Raw genomic sequence first — 25,761 nt, 5'->3', positions numbered from 1 at the left:
TTCATAGGTGAAAACCTTGAGATATGGTCCAGTTCTCAGTTTTTCTTATCCAAGAATTTTATTTGGCTAGTGTATCCAGAATTAATCAGACTCAGAAAATGGAATAGGGTAACTAAACTCACAAAAGATTTACATAGAAACAGGACAGTCAATTTATTGATTTGCAATGATCAATATAATTGCAAAGAATATAAGAAACTTAGGCCAATTGATCAATTCAGTTTCACTTCCATAGGAAATTCTATAAAGGAAACCAGATATAATAAGATACTTGGAATCAATTGAGTCAGAAACTAGGAAGGTAATTGACAGGTTTTCTGTTTTTCGTTTTGTTGGTACCAGGGATTGAGCTACCTCTTTGGACCTTTTTGTTTTTATTTTCTATTTTGAAACAGATTCAATAAGTTGCTTAGGGACCCTCTAAATTGTTGATGCAGGCCTCAAACTTGCAATCCTCCAGCTGCAGCCTCCCAAGTTGCTAGGATTATAAATGTGTACTACTATATAGAGCAATTGACTGGTCTTAATGGCTATTTAATGTGCACTGAATGCATCTTTACAGTAGGAATGTATTTACTATTAGGACCAGACATTTGAGTCTTTTTATTAATATATTCACTCTATTGGGGAAAAATAAGAAACATTTATTTTTATTTAGGTTCTTTTAGTATCTAAGAGTAAGAATTATATATGGACTAAGAGGGGGGCTCTTTAGAAGTAATGGGGAAACTTCAAGCTTAGCTACAGTGGACATAGAAAGAGTTAAATTGTTAAAATTAAGAAAATTTGTTCAGGACAGTCAAATCTTAAACAGAAGATTAACGAAAGGAAAATGATCATTAGCATGAGCAGCAAAGAATGCAGAAGGCACCAGACTAAGTAGAGTTTAGGCCTCTGATCAAAGTTGCATGGACCAATGTTCCATTCACAAAGATCCAAGAAACAGGACTTCTGCCCTCATTGCAGTTACGTGGTGGTAAGAAATGCCTCAGGAAAATGAATTAAATGAGAATTATTGATAAATCTATAATCAGCCTATAATGCTCCTTCTAGGGAAAGGTCCAGGGAGGCAAGAGGGAAGTATGTGCATTTTGGACCAAGAATTATGTCATAGGGGGAATATTTGAGTCCTAGGAATAGAACAGTTAGGATTCTGCATACTTTGAAGCTGAAAAAGAAGAGATCCTTGTGGTACCGCTAACCTACTGAATCTCTATCTAGTCTAACCAACTCTACCATAATGGATCATAGAGCAAGAGATTTAAATTGTCCTCACTGACCCTCTCATTGACCCTTGAAGCTGGGAAGAAAAGTCTAAGAATTAGGAACCAAGAATAAAAAGAGTGTATGGTCACTTCCCTCCATAAGCTGCTTCCTGGATGGCATCCTTTGACTTATGAGGGGAATAGGCCAGAAATGCACAAATTATTATGGTGCAAAATATGGAATGGAATGTCTAAGTATAGATTAGGAAGAAATGATTCGATCTGAAACAGCAAACTTATAACCATAATACCTGATTCATAAATTTGTTCAGAGATTGTTCTGGTGCTGTGATTCTATAAAAGTATGATTATGTCTTCTTTATTCCTTATATAGAATGTATAGATAGCATAACCCACTTATGCAATTGATCTCACACAATGCTCTAACAATAAGGTTCTAACTATAATGTAAAGGAGAAATCAAAATAATTTGGATAGCATATGTATTACCAAAATGCAAGGATTCCAACATGGCTATACTGGGAAAGTGAATGAAGTGGCCAACTGTTTGCACCTCTATGTAGAATTGCCACAAATGTGATTGGTATAGATGCAGTCAGATATAGGTACACAGTATTGCAACTTAGATTTCATGAGTGGCATTTCCATGGGTGTTGTGAATGAAAATTTCTGGTAAAGGTCCAGAGAATGCACAATCTTTCCTTTATTTACACAATCATTGCCTTTTACCTTCCTAAAATAGTTGATGTATATTAAAGGCATGCAAAAAGCATATTGTGTTTATACTTAAAATGACATTTTTATAGTACAAAATTATAAATAGATATTGCATCTCTAAGAGTATCCAGATTGAAGGGTGATCGTTTTTTCAATTTGGCAGGGCTTCAAGTACATTTCAGTAACCCTGATCCTTGCCTATTAAATTCTAAGAGTGACTCTAATCATTGTGATAACTCAACACCATTTCAGATTTCCAAAGTACTAGAGGTCACTAACAGATTACCAAGAACAAATTTTTCAGTGTTTGTAAATGCATTATTTTGAGTAATTTATATGTAGCTGTTTGAAAATTTTCAGAAAATTGGAATGCTCTTATTTGTCTTATGAAATCGATCATTCTGTGATTTTTGAAAAATTAAATATCTACATGTGGCCAAAGCTACAGTGAAGGATAGGAGTGTAGAGTTAATTTTTAAAAGTATCAATAATACAGTCAAGAATCAAAACAACTGTTTATTTCTAAATTTTTGAGGAAAAAGGAAATGAAACCGTTATAAGAACTAAGACCTCTTTATGGGAAGATTCCCATCCACCTTAGGCTTGAGAAGTTGAAATGACAATACCTGAGAGCCAGAGAACGGGTGTCTGAACACTAACACAGAAGATCTAGCAATAACATAGGGTTGTCATGAACACGTTTCCTGGCGGCCCGAGGGCCAGGGCTCTGGTAACGAATGGATGACTGAGTGCGGAGGTTTTAGTGAGATACACCGAGGGTCCTCTGGAATGTGTCCAACCGCCGCTGCGAACCTCTCTGGTTGGTACGTACATGGTCCTGGAGCCTTGGCTCAGCTCGACTTCAGAAGCCTATGCTCTTCTGATGACACACTGGCTATTATTTCAGACCGAATGTCTTCCTCCGGTACGAGGTACAAGCTCCTAAGATCCAGAGCTTGTTAGCCTCGGCCAGAGACACAAGGTGCAAGTCAGTGTGGAGCAAATACGCGGGCTCCTGTTTTGAGAGCTGTCATCAGACAGTGGGAGGCAAAGGGACCTTCTCCTGCTGCCTTAATGCAGCTCGGATTTTCACTTCCACGTGAAGCTATTTCTCTCCTCCTTTCCTTTTACCACTCATCTCTGCCTTTTTGTCACTTAGAGTTGTGTTAACATTTTAGACCCGTTAAGCTCAATTTAGATGAAAAAATAAAGGTGAAGACTTTGCTCTTGGGGTTTCTCACCCGTCTCTTTCCACTTCAGGGCACGGTCTTTCTCCCTGTCCCCAGCCCCCATTAGTCAGTTACTGGAGTTTGCACTGGTTGTTAAGGTTTTACTTGTTCCCCTCCCACAGCCAGATTCTTGCCAACCATCCACCATATACAATATTGCAGCTACAAGCTGTTCTCAGAAAATCCACTCAAAATAGCTGAGGAGCAGCTGCTCCTGTGATATTTTCAAATGGAAGAAATTTGTATTTGGCTTCACAGGCTAAGGGTCTGTTGGTTTTGCATAGAAAGAGGCAAATAAAGCCCTTCATTCCAGCTGAAATCCTCTGCCCCTCATTCTTAGGCTCCAATTTCAGTGTAAGGGTAAGTGGGCAGGAAGTGCAAAGATGGTTCTGGAAAAGGTATGCATCATTTGCTTGAGGACTGTTCATTTGCTTCTCATATTTTTGCAACTGATATTTACAAGTAGATTAACAAGAGCTAATTTGTTGGTATAAATTAGGGGGGGAAAAGGCCAGTTGAATCCAATTAGCATTTTTTGACTCATTTGTCACTCACCTAAACAACACTGGTGGGAACACTTTAATAATGCAGAGGAAACGTATCATTATCATGTGGCTTGCTTCTTCTACTCTTGAAATTTAAAGACTTTGAGAAATTTTGGGAGTGGGGCTAAGTATCCTTAAACTTTTTAGTATGCTATTAAACTCTCTTTTATCCCCTTCCTCCTTGCACCTCCCCAGGAAGCATTAGAAAGAACAGTGTGGCTGTCAGGGTTGGAACAGAACAATTAGATGTCAAGGATGCAATTAGTCTAAGATTAGAGCATTAAGGACTCAAAATCATGACATCTGAGACCAGGCAGCTATGAACTAGTAATTAAGAAACTACTTTCCACTTATTATTTCCTGGAAAAAAATGTATTTATGTATTTCCTGTGAGATAATGTTTATTCACTGTACAATTAAGTTTCAGTTGTGCACTTGAAGCCAGATCTTGATTCTGGAAGAGCTAAAATGCTCTTAGAAGGAATACTCTGTATTAGCAACATTGCCCACTGCCTATACAGTAAATTTTATGCTGCAGATCAAGCAGAGCTACAAATAATCACACTTCTCGTCACATGCTGTGGGACCACATCAAGCATTATAAATTATTAGAGATTTCACATGGACATCATGTAATACCACAGGAGTTCCATTATGATTTACCATTAATTAACATCCACTGCCTATATTTCAAAGTGTTATTGCTCTGTCACTCCACAGGCTGTTATACAAACCATAAATGCTATCAATATTCCTGCATTTATCTAAGCTCCAACTGATTAAAATGTGATTTGTCCCATAATACCTTCTTACTTTGATATGTGACTCAGATTGCTGACCTAACATTACTTCTATCTCGAGTTGTCACACAGTCAATTATACTGAATAACTGCAGGACTTAAGAGCACAGAAGAGAACCAGTATTGGAAGAAAAACATTACTCCGGTAATTTAAAGAGAGAAAAGAAATACTAAGATGAAGAGTGTATTGGCTATTCTGTGCCAATGAAAACAAATTGTAAAGGTTGTGAGTTTCCAGGGACAGATCATAATTTAGGCTGCCTCTTGCAGTTGAGATGAGTAAGAGAAGCTCTCAATTTTGGAGAGAAAGCCTACTTGTTTAGATACTTTCTTCCATTGCTTGTTCTCTTTTCTTCCTTCCTCCCTTTCCCTTCCTTCTTCCCTCTCTTTTTCTTCCTCCCTTTTTATATATATATATATATATATATATATATATGTTTATATATACATGTATAGTATATTATACACATATAATGCATAATATAAGAATTTAATATAAAAATATACATATATTTAATATAATATAAGATTTTCCTTAGTGACCCAAGAAGTAAAATGTTTTGGGTGAATAAGCACAGAATGAGCCTCTATCTCACCACTAAATTAAATAGTAGCATGAAAAAAGTTAATGTAACTTAACAAATAGTTGGCTTTCACTAAGTATATGCAACATGGTAGAGTTTCATGGGATATTATGATTAAGAATTTTAGAAATGTTTCATAATCTTAAAGATAACCTAGTCTAACATTCAAGACAACAGGACCAAGATTACCAAATAAATAGTGAGAAGCATAACAAAAATCAGGACTAAGATCTCTGTTAGCATATGTTCTTCCTCTTACACTTGCTTCTACTGTTTCTTTTTTAAAATTTTTAAATTTTGTTCTAATTAGTTGTACATGACAGTATAATGTATTTATACATTTTGATAGATCATACATAAATAGAGTGCAATCTCTCATTTTTCTGATTATACATATTGTAGGATCCCACTGATCATGCAGTCATACATGTACATGAGGTAATAATGTTTGTTTCACTCTACTATCATTCCTTCCCCCATACCCCTTCCCCTCCCTTCACTCCCCTCTACCTAATATAAAGTAACTCTCTTCTTCCCTATCTCCCTCCTTGCTTATTATGAATTAGCTTCTGCATATCAGAGAAAACATTCAGCCTTTGGTTTTTTGGGTTTGGCTTACTTCACTTAACATGATATTTTCTAACTCCTTCCATTTACCAGCAAATGCCAGAATTTCATTCTTCTTTAAAACTGAGTAATATTCCATTGTATATATATTTCTTAGCCTGGAAAAACAATCATAATTTCAGGATAGACAGATTTTGTACCAGTTAGCTTAAGTACTTTCGCTAAGCAAAGACTAATAAACTATGGAGAGATAAAGCCTCCTATACTAGAAAGGTCACAAAACTAGGCAAGTGTGGGAACAAACTTAACTTGATATGTGATTGTGGGCACAACTCCTAGGTTTACAAAGCTTTTGAACCACAAGGTGAGTGTTGCCAACTTCAGGTGCAGTCTCTTATGGAACATGCTGTGGTTTGACTATGTCCCCCGAAGTTCATATATTAAGAACTATATCTGCAATACTGAAATGAATCCCTTATAGAGGAACAAGATTGGTTGCCTTCTTGAGCTCTTTCTCTCTCTCACCTTCTAGACTTCCACCATAGGATGATGCAGCTGGAAGATCCTCACGTGTTTTAGCCCGCTCTTTCCACTGCTGAGACAAACAGAACTGGGAAGAACAGTTAGAAGAAAAGTTTATTTGAGGGTTCAGAGTTTCAGAGGTCATCTCAGTCATTAGACAGCCGGCTCCATTCCTTGGGGCTTGAGATGAGGCAGAACATCATGGTGAATGAGCGTGGTGGCGAAAAGCAGCTGGGTGCACTGGACCAGGAAGCAGAGAGAGAGCGCTGCTGAACCAGGACAAACTGTGTACCCTAAAGGCACGCCCCAGCGACCCACCTCCTCCAGCCACACCCTATCTGCCTGCAGTTACCACCCAGCTACTGCCCTGATTAGGTCACGGTTCTCATAGCAATCATTTCACCTCTACACTTTTTTGCCTTGTCTCACACATGACCTTTTGGGAGACACCTAATATCTAAACCATAACATCACCAGGTGTCAGTGCCAGGATTTTGGACTTCCCAGCCTACAGAGCTGTGAAAAATAAATTTGGTTCTTAATAAATTACCCATCTTCAGATATTCTGTTATAGCAGCACAGAATGGACTGAGAATATAAGCGTATTTTTCAGATATGAGTTCTTTTACTTGCCTATCAAAAGAAGCCTTCCCCCTGAATGAGACAACCATTTGCATAAACTGTAGGGTTTTTTTTTTTAATTAAAAATGTCAAAATGTTAAAAATGTACAAATGACCAAGCGTTTAAAAGGTCTAGAGTAAAAATAGCAACAACCCTCTGATGATTTCTGAATGTTTGTTGAGTAATCAAGTCAGAGCCCTGATCAGTCAGAAGAGGTCAACAAAGAGTAGAGAGGCTTTTAATCATGCCATGGGGCCCTGAGCAAGGAAATGAGGCCCATGCAAAGAGAAGGCACTTGGTGGCGTGGTCGTTACATGTTCCTTGCTTAATCTTTGGCAGGTGAAACTCGACGTAGAGAATTTATTCTCTGAGATTTTATTCTCAGGTGTCAAGGTGACTGCAAGCATATTCACCAGCTGAGGGACAAACCAGAACCCTGATATAAAGTCTGCATTTTAATTAAATGAGTTTCCAAGCAAGAGTCTCATTGGCATCTGATGAGTTGAATAGGATCTGGAATTCATAAACATTTAGAGAAGACTGAAATGATGACTCACACACTTCGGTACCCAGGGGACGTCCACAAACAAAGCTGTGTCCTAAGCAGGAAAGAGTTTTCTGTAATCAGTGGAGAGGAGAATTTCAACCAGAGGAACAGGCTGGAGTTCCTAGAATTCCAGGACTATCTTAGTTTATGACATACTCTTGACAGTTCTGACCCTGATACAAGTTACAAAATGATAGTTTTCAACTTTGTTGTCCACTTTTCTTATAATTTTGCTTCAAATCACGTTTTCTTTTTAAAAATTTTTTTGGTGCATTATGATTTTACATAATAGTAGGATTCATTGTGATATATCTGTACATGCACATAACATAATTTGTTCAGTTTCATCAAATGGTATTTTTTAATGTGAGGTACAAAATATATACTGTTTTTTGATACTTTTGACATTTCAATAATTAGTTTATTTTCAAGAAAAAAAATCAAACTCCATGAATGGACAGTGTATTTTCAGGTCTATTTCCATTAACCTTGTACAGAGAAAGGATCAGGCAGTAATATTCTTATGCTACCCTCAGCTATGTCTCCTGGTGGCAGCTATCTTGGATTAATTCTCAAAATGAAATGAAGTAGTCACTGGGCAACATGCCCTGCAAATCAGGCTTAGTTGGAGATAACAAATGTCACACTCATTATCTACTTTGTTCGCATGCAAATAAACCGAGATAGCATTTAAATATCAGGCAAGTTTAGAGAAATTTATTTTTGTTTACTTTTTAAAGGCTGAATGAAGGGCTCAGCTGATTTCACAATAAATTAATATTCATTCATTCAACAAATATTTAGTGAGTATTTTTCATATCAGAACTGTGACTATTCAGGTGCAGTATATTTCTATATTAGCATTATTTTTTACTTCATTTAAAAATTAAACTTCTATCAGGGGAATTAGGATGATTTAAATAATATAATAAAAGTATTACATAATTGATTTTTTTACATGAAGGATTTTCTGATAAACTCAAGAGATGATGGGAATTGAAGAATAAAACGAAGAGAAGGAAGAGAAGGGTAAGGCAGCTGGAGTAGATCTTCGTGGAAATGCTATTTGTTCAGAAGCTGGCATCCGCTTCCTGGCTAGCTTCAATAGCTCTGCACTCTCAAGATTGATGGCTACCCTGTGTTCCTCTCACTTAGAGTAATAGTGAGGCTTTGGGCTTAGCTCCAGCTTTTAAAGCATAACTTTAGAAAGAACATTTCTCACAGGGCTTTGTCTTTTTCCTAATGAATCACATGTGGCTCTCTTGGGAGTAGAGGGTCCCCAGTTAGGAAGGACATTGGTCCATTTGCAAAAAGGAGTTCGATGGATCAGTGATATTCTTCAAAACTGAGGCTACGGACCTGGAAAAACTTACTCAATCTGTATACCATTCAGGTAATACATTTCCCTAGGTCAGTCCCAGTAATTGTGCTATGGGGAATAGTAGCTGAAGGGCAGAGGGAATCACATGGTCGACCCCTTAGAAATTCCTCTCCTGAGAAAGCAAATGAGACCTTGGGGGATGTCCCCTCCCTAACAGACTGATAACAGTGTTTTATTTTACCTTCATTTAAATATTAAACTTCTATCTGAGGAATTATATTAGGGTGATTTAAATAATATAATAAAAGAATTACATATTTGATTTATTGACATGAAGTCCTTTCTGATAAACTCAGAAATATATGTCACCTTAGTTATTATGCAAAAAGGCAAACCCTCTGCTCTACAAATAAGTATCTCTAGTCCCGGGGGGATTCCTGCAGAGGCTTCTTTGTCCCAGCAGAGACACTGGCCCTTCCGTGGGGAGATTTTGACCTTAAGCTAAGATCATTCCCTTCTCCCTCTTTGTAACCACCAGTTCACTGTAGATGTGACATTCTTCCAATCTTCTTGGAATTCCATTGGCCATCCTTTTTCAGATAACAACTCTTGTGCCAAGTGACCACCCTCTGACACATACCAGTTCCTTACTTTGGAGCAGGAAGAACTTTAACAGAGTTAGCTAATCACAAGGCTTTGAATGCAGAGAGCTGCCCAGAAATGTGTAGACCGAGGACCGTGCTTATGGTCTTTCGCCAAGGAGTTACTGTTCTCAAGGTGTTTTTGGTTGCCAACAGTGTAGGTAAACCTGGAAAAGAGTTTGGTAAGTGAAATAAGCCAGTCGCAGAAGGACAAGCCCTGCGTGATTCCACTTTTCTGAAGAGTCTAATGTAGCCCAACTCATGGAAGTAGAGAAGACAATAGTGGTGGCCAGGAGCTGGGGCAGGGGCACGGCACATTCAATGGGTATAAGGTTTCAGTTCTGCTAGGTGACTATATTGTAGAGATTTGTCATACAGCGTGTGTCTGTGGTTAACAACATGGTGTTGTATACTCCAGAATTTGAAAGGATAGATCACAAAAACCAAAAACAAAGGGACACAAAGAACTTTCAGGAGTGTTATATCTATTTAAGACTGTGTGGCATAATGAGTTTTTGCATATGTCCAAATTCATCAAATTGTACATTAAATACGTGTAACTTTTTGTCTATCAGTTACACTTCAATAAAAGCTAGTGAAAAAGAAATACTTTTTAAAAGGTGTTTGTTGAATGAATGAATGAATGAATGAATTCAATATTCGTTCATTGAATTTTTATAATGATTCAGATGTTGTGGCCAGTCCCTAATATACAGAATACCTTAAGACAGGCACTGACTTAAAGGGATAGTGATTGAGATATACAACTAAACACATAACTGCAGTGTAGAGGTATAGTGCCAAAATTGATGCCAACTCTAGAGCAGAAAAAAGAGCACTCTGGGAAAATCAAGAAATGATGCTGAAGGAAGGAAACTTGGGGTGGTGTTGGACCATTTGGTTAAGGTAACTCTGATAAAACAGTATCAGTATTTTCAAATTATTTCTGTCATATCTCTCTTGCTTGCTCATTTCAACTAACATATTGATTAGCAATAGTTGAATCGTAACTTTAAAGTGCTCTGATAAGATTGTATTCTTTATTACTTTACCCATTATCAATTATTTTCCAATTTTTTATCAGTTATTTTTCAAATTTTTGACTTATCATCATGTTGTTATTGAATTTGGCAATCATTTTGCAACCTTATTTTTATTTTTTCACTTTTTGTTGATACACAATAGTTGTCATATTTATAATATGATGTTTGGATTCATGTACACAGTGATCAACTCAGGGTGATTAACATACTCATTCTCTTAAGCTTTTATCATTTCTATGTTGTGAGAAAATCTTCTTTTAACTCTTTTGAGAGAGATATAGATGGAATGCATTACTGTTAATTCTATTTGCCTCTCTGTACCATAGGACACTAGAACTTATCCCCCTAGCAAAGTACAGCATCACGCCAGTTGAATGTCTCCCTATGTTCCCTTCCCCTACCCTCATTTCTAAAATCACCCAAATCATATCAGGAAACATATAACATGCCTTTAACCCTGGAGTAGCTAGCACAAGGCACTGGTTGAGTCTGATTGCTCTTCCTTTTTCTGCTAACTTATATCTTACAAGACCGCCATTCATGTCATTCATGTTTTGGATACTTCTACTTCTACTGGGTTGGTATAGTTTCTGATGATTGTCTTATTTCCTTTTTATCTATGATTCATTCTCATTTCTCATTAGCAATTCTGATTTTGTGATTTTTTTCTGAATGTTACATTTTTTCTTCTCTTTCTTACTTTTATTTTCAAAGAATAAAATTATGACTATGTTCCTTAGTTTGTTATTTATTATTTTCTGCTTGCATATTTGGTTCTACCACCAAATATTTTTATTTTTATTTATTTATTTATTTATATTTTTATTTATTTTGCTTATTCTTCTTCAAATTCTTTGTGTTCAATACTTAAATCATACATATATAAATTAAGTGTATATATGTATAATTCATGTGAATTATATATGCATATATATAGCCCTTCTTATTTAACTTATTTAAGACTGGATTTTCTTTTGGATCCACTTTAGTCATTTTCCATATTATATTACTTTTAGTTTTTTTTTTTGATGTAAGAATTTTTAAAGAGTTTTTTTTTTTCCCCCAAATTTCAGGTCAAAGAATTTTTTCTCTTGCATTTTATTTGTCACTAATTTATATTTCCATTTCACATTATAAATTATAGCTATTTTACTTCCATTTATTATAATTTATTGAAAGTTTTCTATATATTGGCAAATTTAGAAAATGTTTCAATGATATTTATCAAAAGGCAAATATATTTTTATTAAATATACTTCTTAGTCCTATACGTTATGGTGACAAGTAAAGCTACATCAATTTTACCAAAATTTCAAATGCTTCTGACTTGCTTATGATATATTCTTATTATGTGTGAACATTCTTTGAAACAATCAAAAGGCTGCCTATTCTAGGGTGACCAGAGAATATTTATCAGCACTCTTGAGTTTTCAAGATACTTTACAAGAACAGGAAAAAGTTTGATGTTTAAATAATTTTGGATAATTTGAAGTTAACAAACATTAAAAATCAGCTTATTCTTGGTTTCTCAAGACCTTTTAAATGTTAATGTGAATTGAGTATTTCTGAGATGAAGTTATGTTACATGAATTTCCCAAACTTTGTCATAAGGATGAGGAATCTGTGGAACCTAAAGAGGCTTTTCCAAAGCCAGGAGTGTTTATTGACTGACAAGGTTTAGGTCTGGTGTCCTGGCAATATCATTAGTATCAATTATGTCAAGTACACCAATAGCTAGCTGAACAACAGTCTGTGAAATAAATGGAAAGAGCCAGAAACAACTCCTTCAGCAAACTGAGCTGCATCTAGTTAAACAATCTATTAAATTCCAGTCACTAGCTTATGTCATGGTGGCTCAATTTTCAAATGCTTCTCACTTCCCTGTGGTATATTATACACAAATAAATAATCTTTTCATACTGAAACTGAAAATTCATTTATTCAATAAAAATTGAGTTCCTGCCATAGGCTGAGCACTTTCCAGTATCCAGGACAGGTTAAGCTCCCTTTTTGGAGTTCATATTCATTTTTAGTGAAATAGGCAATAAATAACATAAATATAAAGCACTCTCGTTCAGATTGGTGGACATGGAAAATCTGTCCAGATGGCAGAACTGCTCTTTGAAAACAATATTTTAAATCTGTTCTTGAATCACTCTGTTTCTCTTGATGCTAACACTCCAGCAGCTGTTTCCTAATGACTAGGTACGGAAAACCTCACCATTTTGGCTGATGCTTCAGATCAAGCATAAGAGCCTGAGAGGTTCAGAAAAAATGTTTGGCACCCCTCTGTAATAAACAGACCTGGTGCTTGGCTCCCATGAACATGAGAATTAGTAAGTAGTTCTGCTTATGCAATATCTTCTATTCTGCTTTGTTCGACAGGGACAAATTGCTACCTTGATTTTTAAAATTGACAGGAAATAAAATTCACATAAAAACATGTTATGGCAGATAGTTATGATTTGGCATTAGAAATGTTGAATGTTGAGTTTATTATTTTATAATAAAGGTATTTCTTATTTTATATTATTTTTTCTTTCTTTAAATTAAAAATCATAAATTTACATAGGGCAATGTTGTTTGATTCATTCTGTTATTTTTTCCCTTCTCCCCCACCCCTCCCACCCCTCTTTTCCCTCTATACAGTCCTTCCTTCCTCCATTCTTATCACCTTCCTTATCCCTAACCCTAAAACTAACCCTAACCCTAACGCTAACCCCTCTTGCCCCCCATTATATGTCCTCATCCGCTTAAGAGTGAGATCATTTGTCCTTTAGTTTTTTGAGATTGGCTTATCTCACTTAGCATGACATTCTCCAATTACATCCATTCACCTGCAAATGCCATAATTTTATCATGCTTCATGGCGGAGTAATAGTCCATTGTATATATATGCCACAGTTTCTTTATCCACTCATCAATTGAAGGGCATCTAGGTTGGTTCCACAATCTGCCTATGGTGAATTGAGCAGCTATGAACATTGATGTGGCTGTATGTCTGTAGTATGCTGATTTTAAGTCCTTTGGGTATAGGCCATGGAGTGGGATAGCTGGGTCAAATGGTGGTTCTATTCCAAGCTTTCTGAGGAATCTCCATACTGCTTTCCAGAGTGGCTGCACTAATTTGCAACCCCACCAGCAATGTATGAGTGTACCTTTTTCCCCACATCCTTGCCAACACCTATTGTTGCTTGAGTTCTTGATAATCACCATTCTAATTGGGGTGAGATGAAATCTTAGGGTAGTTTTGATTTGCATTTCTCTTCTTACCAGAGATGTTGAACATTTTTTCATATATCTGTTGATTACTTGTACATCTTCTTCTGTGAAGTGTCTGTTCATTTCCTTAGCCCATTTGTTGATTGGATTATTTGTATTCTTGGTGTAGAGTTTTTTGAATTCTTTATAGATTCTGGAAATTAGCGCTCTATCTGAAGTAGGATTGGCAAAGATATTCTCCCACTTTGTAGGCTGTCTCTTCGCATTGCTGATAGTTTCCTTTACTGAGAGAAAGCTTTTTAGTTTGAATCTATCCCAGTTGTTGATTCTTGCTTTTATTTCTTGTGCTATGGGAGTCCTGTTAAGGAAGTCTGCTCCTAAACCAACAAGTTGAAGGTTTGGACCTACTTTTTCTTCTATAAGATGCGGGGTCTCTGGTCTGATTCCGAGGTTCTTGATCCATTTTGAGGTGAGTTTTGTGCAGGGTGAGAGATAGAGATTTAGTTTCATTCTGTTGCATATGGAATTCCAGTTTTCCCAGCACCATTTGTTGAAGAGGCTATCTTTTCTCCATTGCATATTTTTGGCAACTTTGTCTAGTATGACAAAATTGTATTTATTTGGGTTTTTGTCTGTGTCCTCTATTCTGTACCATTGATCTACCTGTCTATTTTGGTACCAATACCATGCCGTTTTTGTTACTATTGCTTTGTAATAGAGTTGAAGATCTGGTATTGAGATACCTCCTGCTTTGCTCTTTCTACTGAGGATTGCTTTAGCTATTCTGGGTTTCTTATTCTTCCAGATGAATTTCATGATTGCTTGCTCTATTTCTGTAAGGTACATCATTGGGATTTTAATTGGAATTGCATTGAATCTGTATAGCACTTTTGGTAGTATAGCCATTTTGACAATATTAATTCTGCCTATCCAAGAACATGGAAGATCTTTTCATCTTCTAAGGTTTTCTTTAATTTCTTTCTTTAGTGTTCTGTAGTTCTCATTGTAGAGGTCTTTCACCTCTTTTGTGAGATTGATTCCCAAGTATTTTATTTTTTTCGGTGCTATTGTGAATGGGGTAGTTTACCTAATTTCTCTTTCTGAACATTCATCACTTATGTATAAAAATGCATTGGATTTATGAGCATTGATCTTGTAACCTGCTACTTTACTGAATTCACGTATGAATTCTAAAAGTTTTCTGGTGTAATTTCCAGGTTCCTCTAAATATATAATCATGTCATCAGCGAACAGGGATAGTTTGAGTTCCTCTTTTCCAATTCATATCCCTTTAATTTCTTTGGTTTGTCTAATTGCTCTGGCTAGAGTCTCAAAAACGATATTGAATAGAAGTGGTGAAAGAAGGCATCCCTGCCTTGTTCCAGTTTTTAGGGGGAATGCTTTCAGTTTTTCACCATTTAGAATGATATTGGCCATGGGCTTAGCATAGATGGCCTTTACAATGTTAAGGAATGTTCCCACTACCCCAATTTTCTCTAGTGTTTTGAGCATGAAGGGATGCTGTATTTTATCGAATGCTTTTTCTGCATCTATTGAAATAATCATGTGATTCTCAACTTTTAGTCTGTTGATATGGTGAATGACATTGATAGATTTCCGGATGTTGAACCAACCTTGCATCCCTGGGATAAAACCCACTTGATCGTGGTGCACTATCTTTTTAATATATTTTTGTATTCAATTTGCTAAAATTTTGTTGAGAATTTTTGCATCGATGTTCATTAAGGATATTGGTCTGAAATTTTCTTTCCTTGATGTGTCTCTGTCTGGTTTAGGTATCAGTGTTGATATTGGCTTCATAGAATGAGTTTGGGAGGGTTCCCTTCTCTTCTATTTCATGGAATACTTTGAGGAGTATTGGAATGAGCTCTTCTTTAAAGGTTTCGTAGAACTAGGATGAACACCCATCTGGTTCTGGACTTGTCTTTGTTGGTAGGCTTTTGATGACCTCTTCTATTTCATTGCTTGAAATTGATTTGCTTAAGTTGTGTATGTCCTACTCGTTCAGTTTAGGTAATTCATATGTCTCTAGAAACTTTTTGATGTTTCCAGGTTTTCTGTTTTGTTGGAGTACAGATTTTCAAAATGGCTTCAAATTATGTTTTGTATTTCACTCGTGTCTGTTGTGATATTTCCTTGTTCATTCCGAATTTTAGTAATTTGAGTTTTCTCCCTTTTCTCTTTGTTAGTGTGGCTAAGGGTTTATCAATTTTGTTCACTTTTTCAAAGAACCAACTATTTATTTTGTTAATTTTTCCAATTGTTTCTTTTGTTTCAATTTCGTTGATTTCAGCTCTGATTTTAACTATTTCCTGTCTTCTACCTCTTTTGGTGTTGGTCTGCTCTTCTTTTTCTAGGGCTTTGAGCTGTAGTGTTAAGTCGTTTATTTGTTGATTTCTACTTCTTTTGTTGAATGCACCCCATGAAATAAATCTTCCCTTAAGTACTGTTTTCATAGTGTCCCAGAGATTTTGATATGATGTGCCTGTGTTCTCGTTTACTTCTAAGAATTTTTTTATTTCCCTCCTGATGTCTTCTGTTATCCATTCATCATATAATAGTGTATTATTTAATCTCCAGGTATTGGAGAAGTTTCTGTTTTTTATTCTGTCATTTATTTCTAATTTCAATCCATTATGGTCTGATAGAGTACAAGGTAGTATCTCTATCTTCTTGTATTTGCTAACAGTAGCTTTGTGGCATAAAACATGGTCTATTTTAGAGAAGGATCCATGTGCTGCTGAGAAGAAAGTGTATTCGTTCTTTGTTGGATGGTATATTCTATATAAGTCGGTTAAGTCTAAATTATTGATTGTGTTATTGAGGTCTATGATTTCTTTATTCAATATTTGTTTGGACGATCTATCCAGCGGTGAGAGAGGTGTGTTAAAATCGCCTGGTATTATTGTGTTGTGGTCTATTTGATTTCTGGAATTGTGAAGGATTTGTTTGACGTACATGAATGAGCCAATGTTTGGGGCATAGATATTTATGATTGTTATGTCTTGCTGATTTATGCTTCCCTTAAGCAGTATGTAACGTCCTTCTTTATCCCTTCTGACTAGTTTCAGCTTGAAGTCCACATTATCTGAAATGAGGATGGATACTCCAGCTTTTTTGCTGTGTCCGTGTGCATAGTATGTTTTTTCCCATCCTTTCACCTTTAGTTTATGAGTATCTCTTTCTCCAAGATGAGTCTCCCGGAGAAAGCATACTGTTGGATTTTTCTTTTTAATCCAATCTGCCAGTCTATGTCTTTTGATTGATGAATTCAGGCTATTAACATTCAGGGTTACTATTGTGATATGATTTGTATTCCCAGTAATTTGACTCATTTTTGTTCTTTGACATGATTTGGTTTCCCCTTTATTTGGCTATTCCTTTAGGCTAGTTCCTCCTATTGCTGATTTGCATCGTTGTTTTTCATCTCTTCCTCATGGAATATTTTGCTTAGAATGTTCTGCAATGCTGGCTTTCTTTTTGTAAATTCCTTTAGCTTTTGTTTATCATGGAAGGATCTTATTTCATTGTCAAATCTGAAAGTAAGTTTTGCTGGGTATAAGATTCTTGGTTGGCATCTGTTTTCTTTCAGGGTTTGGTAAATGTTGTTCCAGGCCCTTCTAGCTTTTAGGGTCTGGATTGAAAAATCTGCTGATATTCTTATTGGTTTCCCCCAGAATGTAATTTGATTCTTTTCTCTCGCGGCCTTTAAAATTCTGTCTTTATTTTGTATGTTGGGTATTTTCATAATAGTGTGCCTTGGTGTGGGTCTGTTGTAATTTTGTGTATTTGGAGTCCTATAAGCCTCTTGTACTTGATTTTCCATTTCATTCTTCAGATTTGGGAAATTTTCTGATAGTATTTCATTGAATAGATTGTTCATTCCTTTGGTTTGTTTCTGTAAGCCTTCCTCAATCCCAATAATTCTTAAATTTGTCCTTTTCATGATATCCCATAATTTTTGTAGATTCTGTTCATGATTTCTTACCATCTTTTCTGTTTGGTCAACTTTGTTTTCAAGGTTAAATATTTTGTCCTCAATATCTGAGGTTCTGTCTTCCAGGTGTTCTATCCTATTGGTTATGCTTTCTATGGATTTTTTAACTTGGTTTATTATTTCCTTCATTTCAAGGATTTCTGTTTGGTTTTTTTTCAATACCTCTAACTCTTTATTGAAATGATCTCTTGCTTCCCGTATTTGCTCTTTTAACTGTTGATTGGTGTGATCATTTAATGCCTGCATTTGCTCTTTCATCTCCTCCTTCAATGCTTGCATTTGCTCTTTCATCTCCTCATTTGCTTCCCTGATCATTTTAATTATATACATTCTGAACTCCCTTTCTGACATTTCTTCTGCTGTGCTTTCATTGGGTTTTATTGATATGGTATGTAGGTTTGGGACATTTTCTTCCCTTGTTTTTTCATATTGGTCAGATGTCAGTGGGACTCTGTGATACTGCAGATTTCCTCTATTGGCTTATAGTGTCCCTGTAGATTTCCAGTGTATCACCTCCCAGCCTTCAGTAGCCTGAAATCTTGGAGTAACTTGATAATGCATTGCTTCCGAAGAAAGCTGCCCCTAGCCCACTACTGGTTCCAGGTCTTGGAACTGTCTCTGTGTGGAAAGGCTCTCACTGGGGGGCCTACTCCGAGAAGCTGGCTGTGTGGGAGGAGCCCACCCCCGGAGTATCCAGAGCTGCCTGGGAAGACTCTAGCTGCCCTGCCCTACTCTAATAAGTAGCCCATATCCGGGCCTGCCGCCCAGGCTGAGCTTCACCAGATGGGGGAAACTCACCCCGTGGCTCTATTTTAGTCTGTGTCTCTCAATGCCTCCCCTTCTTGAATCCTGGATTCTGGAGCGACTGGAGATGCAGTCACCCTCTAGTCCACCATCTTGGACCGCCCCATGGAGAAAGCCTGGGGTCGGAGGGGCAGGGCTGCCTGGAGAGGTCTCTGGCTTCCCTGCCCTGGTCCCAGAGGCTGCTTGCGGGTTGGAGGTCTCTGCTGGCTTGGGGACTTGTTCCTGGCTCTGTGTAGAAAGGCTGTCACTGGGCGGTCTGCTCTGAGAAGCTAGCCTGGAAAGGCGCTTCCCGCCAGAGGGAGCCGGGCTGCTTGGGGAAGTCCTTGGCAGCCCTGTCCTGGTCCCTGTAGCAACCTGTGGGTGGGCCGGAGCACACTGTGCTGGCTCAGGGACTTGGAGCTGGTTCTGTGCAGAAAGGCTCTCACTGGGGGTCCTGCTCCAAGAAGCTGGAGAATCTGGCCCTATGGGAGGAGCCCACCACCAGAGTGCGTAGGGCTGCCTGGGGAAGACTCTAGCTGCCCTGCCCTACTCTAACAAGCCACCCCTATTTGGGCCTGCTGCCCGGGCCAAGCTTCACCGGGTGGGGGAGACTCACCCCGTGGCTCTATTTTAGTCTGAGTCTCTCAATGTCTCCCCTTCTTGAATCCTGGGTTCTGGAGCAACTGGAGATGCAGTCACCCTCTAGTCCACCATCTTGGATCGCCATAAAGGTATTTCTTAATGGAGCTTTTCAAAAAACAGCAAACTGAAAATATTTTTCAGTTTGTCCCATGTGATCATTATCAGTTCATCCTCAAATGGTCCTGATTAACTTGCACTTAGATTTTATTTTAATTGAAAGAAATGTATAAAAGATCACACTTTAAAGAACTTTTGAAAGTATATGTATACACCCACACACACACCCCAAGATATGTATTAACTAGGTCTCACAAAAATATCAGGAAAAAATTAAACAAAATTATTTCCTAGGGTAAAATTCTATCTCATGTTTTTTGGTTTTTAATCTTTCAATACATAGCTATTTCAGGCACTGTTTATTGTGGTAGAGAAATGTATTTATAAGGGAAGGTACAATACATGTAAGTATTTTATTTCCAAAAAGTCATGTGCAAATGCCCCTGCTAAAAAATACTATTTTGTCATAGCAAATAATAGTATTTGCAGTTTGTGATAGGAAAGAGAAATGTGGAGAGTTACTACTTTTATAAATATGCCAGGGGCTATCTGATCTTACATCATATTGAATACCACTGAGTATACATGTTTTTCAAATACTAACTTAACAATTTGTATTTCCTCTTTTGTGAATTTCCTGTCAATACATTTTGCCAAATAGTTTTCCCAGTGTTGGGATTCATGTCTTATTTGTCTTCATTTGAATGAGCTCCATTTTGTAATTTGTTTCATAGATCCTAAATATTTATATCAAGTATAATTTGCCATTTCTTTAGGAATTTAACACATTTTAGTACTAAAAGGTTCTGAAACAATGTTATTTTATGTTACTAATTATAGTCTCTCCCTTTAACTTAATTCTTTAAAAGGTCATCTGTATATTCTTCTCTATTTCTTTATTTATTGGTACTAGGGATTGAACCCGGGGGCGCTTAACCACTGAATCACATTCCCAGCCCTTTTTCATATTTTATTTAGAAACAGGGTCTCTGAGTTGCTTAGGGCCTCACTACCTTGCTGAGACTGGCTTTGAACTTGTGATCCTCCTGCTTCAGCCTCCTGAGCCACTGGGATTACAGGCATGTGCCGCAGTGCCTGGCTTCTTCTCTCTCTCTCTCTCTCTTTTTAATCAATTTATATTTTTGTATTTACATTTACTATGAAGAAATTATTCTACTTTTCCCCAAAATCATTAACCAGTAGTCAAGAGTTTATTTATGGTTTTGTGTGTTTATTTATTAAATAATAAACCTATAGTTCTATTATATATAAACATATTTTATATTTATAATGATGTATATGTGTATAAAATAACCCCATCCCTTTCCCACTTATAAAACACTTTTATGAAATTTGTTTTCGTTAATCAATTCCATTATTAATAAACAAGTGTATCACTGTTTTAAATATTGTAAAATAGTATTATTATTATACTTTTAATCCCTGATGTTTTTAAGTCCTACTTTAAATAGTTTTCATTAAAACAATTTTTTAGCCAGACTTATACATTAATTCTTCAATATAACACAATAGTATTGGGAAATTTCTTGAGCTTCATAGTTTTTTATCCTCCAGTTATTTAAGAACATTTTCTAAATTCCTAAAAAGAAAAGGATATTTGTATCTGATCTAAAGATGTAAAAAATTTTAGTTTTAAATTTATTAAACTATATTTGCATTATTATAGGCATACCCATTTTGTTCATGAATTCATATAATAATATTCTTGGTAAGTTCTACTTAGTAATATTTTTCTAGTATTCTACTAGTATTTGCATTTAGTTTTACATTAGACGTAAAGTTTTCTGTTTGGGTGTTACAAATTTCTGATATGTTTGTGTTTTATTTAAAAAATAATCTGAAGCTGGGTGCTGTGGCCCATGCCTGTAATCTCAGTGACTTGGAGGCTCAGGCAAGAGAATTGCAAGTTTGAGGTAAGCCTCAGAAACTTTGGGAGATCGTGCATCAAAATAAAAAATAAAAGGTAATAGGGGTGTAGTTCAATGATAAAATGCCCCTGGGTTCAATCTCAGTACCAAAACCAAATTTTTTTGGAACTTCCAATATTTCCCTATTATAGTCCAGTAATATTAGCATGGATATTAGAAATGGAGATTAGTAATGCTGTGATTTGTGAATTTCCTGTCAATACATTTTGCCAAATAGTTTTCCCAGTGTTAGAAAGATTCTTTATTTTATAATATGTAGCATAGTTATCCTGCTCATTTTTCTAATTGCTCTTCATTTAATTTTGATTATTTACTATGATGTCATTGAAATATACACATACATTAGTATGAGACATAAATGATGTCTTCAAATGTAGGTTTATTTCCTCATTGATAATTTTTTGCTTGATTGACTTTATAGTTTTTATTTTTTAATTATTTTTATTATATTATTATTTTTCACCCAAAGAATAAACTTTTGCAAATATTCACAAAAAAACTTTTAATTTAAAAAATTAATTTTACTTCCCAGTACTTTTTTCTTTTTGCTTTCCTTACAGTTTTTATTTAATATTCTGATGTCTTATATTGTTGAATTTGGTTGACTGATATTTCTGTAAAGGTTCATGAGAGATATTCATCTATAGATTTATTTTCTGCAATACTTTTGATATCAGGGTAATCTTGGCCTCACAAAATGAGGTGGTAAACATTCTCTCCACTTACGTTTTCTAGAAGATTTTGTGTCTAATTACTTCTTCCTTAAATGTTTGAAAGAATATACTAGTAAAGCAATCTGGATTTGGATTTCCCTTTGTTGGAGCATCTACGTTTTTGTTTGCTTTTTCTGTAATATTTATGTTAGCCCTTTTGTTTTTAAGATTTCTGAATTATTTTCTTTTTGGCTTATGTCTGTTTTGATGCCAGGCATTAGATTTGATTGGTTGCTTTTTATCTTAATCTTATAATTTTCCTATTTTATTAAGAAAGCTAACCAATTCAAATTTCAAATTTATTGTCATAACTAATATATTTAGTCTGATTCTGTCATCTTACTTTAGTTTTTCACTTTAATATGTATCCATGAATGATTTCGTAGATTTGGGTATCTAAACTGTTTTCTTTCACTTAACTGTATCTAATTAATTGGAACAGTTTCATCATATTTTAATTCTCTCACTTACTACCTTTGTTTATTAAACACTACTGCAACTAATTAGATGTAATATTTCATTTCCAGAGTCAAACACATATGGATTACACCCTTTAAAGATAATAGCTTTAGCACAGTTTAACTGCTTGTTGCTCTCTTGCTTTATTAATACAATTTTAAATTTATTGTACAGTTATCATTGCTAAGTTATACTTTCTGTTACTTTCTTTAGATGAATATTTACAACACTTGGATTCTGTTTGATAACCATATTAACCACATTTCATTATATTCTGCAGCATGTTTAAATGGTTTCAATGTTTTCTCCTGATCCTCTTGTTTCATAGAATCCCATTATTTAACTCTTTAAGAAACCTCATCCATGTAATATATTTTTTTAGTAATTTACTAATGAACAGTGGATAAATGTTAATGAGAACTTTCCATTGTGGTAATTTTCCTTTAGGTGCCAAGTCACATGAATCACAAGTTAGCTCAAAGCCTATAGACTATGGACCATTACTGAGATTTTATTTTGTAGGGAAAAGCTCGCAATGAGGTAAGAAACTCTTTTTGTGAGTAAATGGATTTTTTAATCCTTGAATTACATTCCAGGGGAATTTCTAGAATTTAGGAAACCCGTTTAGCTGGTATTCTTCCTTCACTTCAGCACTTTGTCATCCATGTTAAGAACTGTGTTTAAATCTTTCCTTTTTTCCATTATCACTACACTTCCTTCAAAAGGAGAAAAGCTAAAAATGTCCTTTTAATGCTTTATCTAAATATTGGAGGAACTTTGTAAAAAATGTTAATTATTATTTTAATTATACAAATTTATGGAGCACAGTGTTATAACTTGATACATGTACACAGAGTATATTGATCAAATCAGGATAGTTAACATTTCCATTTCCTTAAACATTTAAAAATATTTTGATTAGCTTGTAATACTTGTGCATATTTATGAGGTGCCAGGTAATATTTCAATACATACAATATATACTCATCAGATCAGGATAGTTAACATTACCATCTCCTTAAGTTTCCATCTCATTGTTTTATCCTTAAATTTAGGACTTGTGGTTGTTACCTTCCAGAGTTTCTAGCACTAATTAAAGTAGTCCGTCTAAAAACATCATTAGGCATTTAAATTCTGGTGTGTGTGTGTGTGTGTGTGTGTGTGTGTGTGTGTGTGTGTGTTGCTGAGAGATATGGTGGAGAGGATGATATCAGGATAGTCAGGTAGTTATATGAAAGTATCTTTGTTTTCTATAACAAATGGAAAGTATCTGTTATTTGCATAACAACTTAATATAATCTTAGTGACTAAGGATGATATACATTTATTATTTTATAGTTTCTGTGGGTTGTGACTTTGAACACAGCTTAGTGGGGTCCTTGTCACTGCTTAGTGTTCTGTAACCTGTCCTCCAGATTTTGACCAGACTACTTCTTCAATTAGAATATTGCCTGGGGAAGAATCCACTTCTCAGATCGTTCCAGTTGTTGGCAGAACTCATTTTTCCCTGTAGCTACATGAAGCCTACACATATTTACTGGTTTTGCTTGTGGCCCTGACTCAGGTTCTAGAAACTGTCCATAGTTCTTTGACATAGGCCAACAGGGCTGCTTTTATCATTAAGCCTGCAAGATGAGATTGTGACTTACAGGGGGCCAAGTCCTCCTGCAAGGACTTCTCATCTGATTCAGTCCCAGGAAAATATCCCTTTCAGTTAATTCCAAATTGGGAACTAAATTGTGGATTTCATTTATCTTTAGAAATCCCCTCACCTTCACCATTTTCTACTACCCAGAAAGAATTCACAGGTCCTATCTCAATTCAAGGGAAGTATAATTCAAGGCATAAATGCCAGAAAAGAATACTGTGCCACTTGTGTTAGAATTTGTCTTACCAAGTCACAAATTTTTTTGTGTGTGTGTAAACACACACACACACACATGTATATATATACACACACACACACACACACACACACACATTTTTTTCATATGTCCCAAACAAATTTAATTTTAAGTTAGACAGTTGAGTTTATTTATTTTAGGGGAAGTGGTGAGCTTATTTTTTGAGAAAAATTACTACTATATAAACTTCTCAAGATTTTATTCAACTTTCTAAAATGAGATTTTATTAAAATATACTCAACTTTCATGAAATATTTATGAAGTTGATATTTGTTTTAGTTCTTGAGTACTTGGACATTTTCATCATCTCATTCATTTTTATCAGCCTAAATTCCATTCCTGTGCTATACAAAGCATACATTACTTCCCAGTCCAGAAATACACAGTACCTGGAGATGACTCATTACAAATATGCATTAATTTTTAAAAAATAGTTCCTCTAAGTCTGTTGGGTTTTTCTGTTGTATGTTTTGACTTGTTTTTACTTTGTGATTCTACTGGGCCACTGACTCCAACATTTTTGGAATTCATTTTGGAATTTTGAGAAAAGAGAATAGGGTATTAGAAGAGAATATGAAAATCAGCTATTTCTATGATTTTTTCCAAGCAAAGATGATAAACTAACATTTCTGATAAGATCATCTTCCCCCTCCAGTTGTGCTTCCAAAAATCGTTCGACATTATTATCTGAAGACTACTTTTTTTCTCAGAACACCCAATAACTACATAAATGCAAAGAAGTAAGTCTCACAATAATCTCTATCTCATTTTAATAAATGGAAACAGTAGACAACAATACAGTAGATGTAATCTGTGTTCTTAAGTTTTCACTAACCAAGGTTAGGGTGAAATCAATTATTTGCCAGTTAAACCAACGTTTTAGAAGCAAAAAATTCACATACACCACTAGAAGACTCCTATTTACAAAAGTGGTAGAAATCCCCGCAGATTTCAAGTCAGCTGATTCTAGTAAGAATCTGAGAAAGACCAGCTCCAGGGAAACCCCTGTGCTCCCCCTTGTTCTGATTTGCCAGGAGGAAGGGTGCAGGAAGTTAGGGTGTTCGTTAAGAAAATTGTCTTTCAAACTTCTCCAGGCTCCAGTCCCAAGCGAAACGACTGCAAGCCTGTCTGTTTTAATGTTGCAAAAGAACAAATTTTGTAAGAAAAAGCAAACAACTTTAACAGCAGGTGGCTGAAGCATAGCCTTCAGAAAGCTGTTAAGAACCATTTTCGTCTGTGAAATAAAACATGGTTGCAAGCAATGTTATTTGCACTTATTGATTCAGGGAAAGAAGTCACCTTATGTTTAATTCAAATTGCAGTCCTGACATGGACAGGCTTAAAACAATCATGTTTTACAAATCTATTTGTTTAAATGATTCTCTTGTTGGCTGTTCACACTGTGTCCTGTGTTGTTATATTATCACTCACTGCAAGTGCTATTTAAAGAAGTGGGAAGCTAGGAACATACATCGCTTTAAGCAGTGCAGCTTAGGCTTCGTGGAAGGCAGAACATGCTAGGTGACTGTTAGTTTCAAGATACATCTCTGCATTCCTCAGTCCACTTCAACTGCTTAGTTTCCTTCAGTGCATCCCTAGGCGAATAATTATTATGACCATATCCTTATTTTCTTTTGGAGTTGACATGTA

This window comes from Sciurus vulgaris (genome assembly GCF_902686455.1).
Source record: "Sciurus vulgaris genome assembly, chromosome: 13".
NCBI lineage: Eukaryota > Metazoa > Chordata > Mammalia > Rodentia > Sciuridae > Sciurus > Sciurus vulgaris.
This window is presented reverse-complemented; position numbering follows the sequence as displayed.